This window comes from Ornithorhynchus anatinus, chromosome 18, assembly GCF_004115215.2.
Source record: "Ornithorhynchus anatinus isolate Pmale09 chromosome 18, mOrnAna1.pri.v4, whole genome shotgun sequence".
NCBI classification, from domain to species: Eukaryota; Metazoa; Chordata; class Mammalia; order Monotremata; family Ornithorhynchidae; genus Ornithorhynchus; species Ornithorhynchus anatinus.
The window spans coordinates 28,473,884-28,477,253 of NC_041745.1; the positions used below are offsets into that span (position 1 = coordinate 28,473,884).

General features: G+C 50.1%; 1 long non-coding RNA gene across 1 annotated transcript; it reads left to right on the forward strand.

Moving 5' to 3' along the window:
• The first annotated feature begins 16 nt into the window (after window positions 1-16).
• Window positions 17-2,001, forward strand: LOC114818205. The gene is made up of 2 exons (XR_003766041.1): window positions 17-372; window positions 1,628-2,001. It is a non-coding gene; the product is annotated as an uncharacterized LOC114818205 (long non-coding RNA).
• Window positions 2,002-3,370: the final 1,369 nt, after the last annotated feature.

A 3,370-nucleotide genomic window follows, 5' to 3' on the forward strand; every position in this document is an offset into this window, starting at 1 on the left:
ACTAAGGCCTGGGCGGCTGGGGGTACAGGAAACTGGGCCAGCAGACCAAGCTTTGGATGGGCTTTCCGTCCTTAGCTCACCGGCTTCCGGAGATGGCGTTACGGAGTTTATGCTTGCGTGTGTGCCTGCGGGGGTGGGGGGTGTGGACGCGTACGTGTGCTGTGCGAGGGGGAGTCTCCCCCTACCTTCGTGGGGATCTGGGTTCTGGGTTGAGCTGTCTGCCCTCCCTATCACTATTCATTGCCCTCCCTCAGCGGAGGCCAGGCCAAACTGTGCCAGGACCTGGTGGATGGGGCAGGGAGCCTGCTCAGCAGATAGCCCAACTGATGGGGCCCAGGACTGGGCTTCGACAGACTCTTGTGGGCCACCCAGGTGCTTTAAGGGGTCTGGGTGGGGAAAGAGAGTAGGGGTAAAGAATCGGGACAGTGAGAGGATGGGAGAAGCGAGGGGTCAGTTGGTGAGGGGTGAGAGAAGGAAGGGCCAGAGGGGGAGAAGCGAGGGGTAAGGGAAGCGAGGGGTCAGTCATTTAGTCAGTCAATTGTATTTATTGAGTACTTATTGTGTGTAGAGCATTGTACTAAGTTTTTGGGAGAGTATAACAGACACATCCTCTGCCCACAATGAGCTTACAGTCTAGAGGCGGGGGGGGTGAGGAGAGAGAGAAGGAAGGGCCAGAGGGTTGAAGATTGAGAGAAGGAAGGGCTAGAGGATGAGAGGATAGGGAAGGAGATGGGCCAGAGAGGGGAGGAGATGGGAGAAACAAGGGGCCAGAGGAGTGAGGGATGAGAGAAGGGTCAGAGGGCAAGGGGGTGGGGGAGGAGAAGGGCCGGAAGGGTGAGGGGGTGGTGGAAGTGAGGGGCCAGAAGGGTGAAGGGAAGGAGAAGGAAGGGTGAGAGTGCCAGGGGGTGGGAGAGAGAGGGACCAGAGAGATGAGGGGGTGGAAGAAGCAAGAGGCCAGAGGAGTGAGAGAAGGAAGGTCCAGAGGGTGGTGGTGGGGAGGAGGAGAGGGGCCAGAGGGGCCAGAGGAGTGAGGGTTTGGGGAAGTGAGGGGCTGGAAGAGCCAGAGGGTGAGGGGTGGGGTGAGGAGGGGCCGGAGCAAGGGGGTGGGAGGGAGCGAAGAGCTGGAGGGATGAAGAGCGAGGGAAGTGAGGGGCCAGAGGGGTGAGGAGGTGGGGGAAGCGAGGGGCCAGAGGGTAGGGGAAGCAAAAGACCGGAAGGTGAGGGGGTGGGGGAAGTGAGGGACCGGAGGGGTGAGGGGGTGGAGGAAGGAAAGGTCCAAGGAGGTGAGGGGTGGGGAAGCAAGGGAGTGAGATGTGAGGGACTTCAAGGGCAAGGGGGTGGGGTAAGGGGGCAACAGGATACGGGTGACTAAGGAACAGGTGGGAGCAAGGGCCCGGGTGGGGGAAGAGGGGACAAAGAGAGTGAGGGGACAAGCGGCACCGTTTCCTAACAACTATTGGGACCAGAGCCAGAAATCCCAAATCTACAGCAAATGAGCCCAATCAGCTCCCGGACTTGGCCTATCCTTGGGCCGGATCTCTAAGGCCCAGCCCGGTTTTGGTGAAGCAACTCCTCAGAGATCCTCATCTGACTAGAAGCACAACTTTTCTCCCTTTTTTCCTGTCAGAAAGCCACGCCAGGACCAGCCCCAGCTGTTGGATGGGCTCCCAGAGCCCAGGACAGTGTCCAGACCGAACTCCTGGGACCAAGCCAGCCCCTGGGGGGTCCTCGCCTCATCCCACAGGATGCAGTTGGTGAGGAAAAGGAGGTCCAAGGCTTCAGCCCAGTGAGGGTCATCCTGAACACCCCCGGCAGAGACCAAAGGTTGCTACACCCTAGAGTGGGCAGGTGCCATGTGGAGAGACACGTCCTGCTATCCAGGCCCTCAGCCAGCTGCTGACAGGGCTGAGGGTCTGTATTTATTCATTGTATTGTATTTATTCAGTGTTCCTTTCTACTAACTGTACTAATTTTTGCCCTAAAATAAACGAGATACACACACATTTTTTTTTTTTAACAAATCCTGTTTGGGCTACCAAATCTATTTGACCAAAAGCCATGAAAGCCCTTAGAACAGTGCTTGGCACATAGTAACGCTTAACAAATACCATCATTAATATTACCACCCGAGTCCCTGAAGTGGTAGCAGTTGCCAGACCTGCTGTAGATTTGGGCAAGAACTCACAGGCCACAGTCGCTTGGGAAAGCTTTTGTCAGATTTTGACGAAGTGTTTTTGTAACTTAATGGGACCTTGGAAAATTAAGTTTGTATGGTTAATACTCTCTTGTATTGATTTTAATACTTGCTGTTTTGATTTGCCTTAGAGACCAATGATATTTTATGATCCTGAAAAATTGGACACTACTATATTTTCACATTTATCTGGTTTAAACTGGTTACTAGCCAAACGTCATTAAGCACCATTAGTTGCATCTGAAATGTTTCCTCAAAATCAAATAAGCTATTTCATTTAGGGATCAAACAAAATTTTTTTCTAGAAGCTAGGGAAATCAGGTGTCCTACTAAGACAATAATAAGCCAAACTTCCGTGTGCCATAGTACATAGTAAAAAGCACACAAATTCTTAGTGAACGACTCCATTCCTAATGGTATTAGAACAGGTTTTGAGGTAAATTATCTGCCTTGGAATACAATTTATAGTCTTGTTAGATTGGGCTCAGAATGATGTGAGTTTGAATATAGAGTGTGGTGTGTTACGATTGGGCTCAGAATGATGTGAATTTGAATATAGTGTGGTGTGCTACACTTGGAAATGATCGATCTTTGAATTCAGACTGGAGCAGTACTTTGAAGGACAATGAAATTCTCTAGTATTCTCCTTTCCAAGTGGAGGATTTCAAATTTCTGTAATTTTGTCACAATCCCCTTAATTTGAAGTCTCAGTTTCTCCCAGGGTGGAATCCTCTTTCATAATCACTGTGATTTTTCTGAATGTATACTAGAGGAAGGGAAACTAGAGTGACTTTCTGAGAATTTTTTGACCTATTTACTCATAGCAGTACCTGGAAACAGTTTGGAGTCTTGTAGGGGGTTTTGTAGTACAGTTAATTTTAATTCACTACTACTCTTAAACTAAGATTATTAACATTTAGTTGTCCTATTTAATGCTAGTGAACCGCTGATACTGAAACCCGGCGAGCCTTAGAGGCCGTCTGTGCGCTGGGTAGCAAGCGTCAAGAATGGGAAATTGTGCCCAACTAATGAACCGTTGTTACACGGTGCAAAGTGGTAAGCAAGATGGTAGACAAAAAGCCTGTTCATCTATCTGAAATATTTCCAAGTGTATTTCAGCACTTCTGGCCTGAAAAAGTTCATTTCCTCCCCTAGAGCAGGGCCTTGCAATTTAGG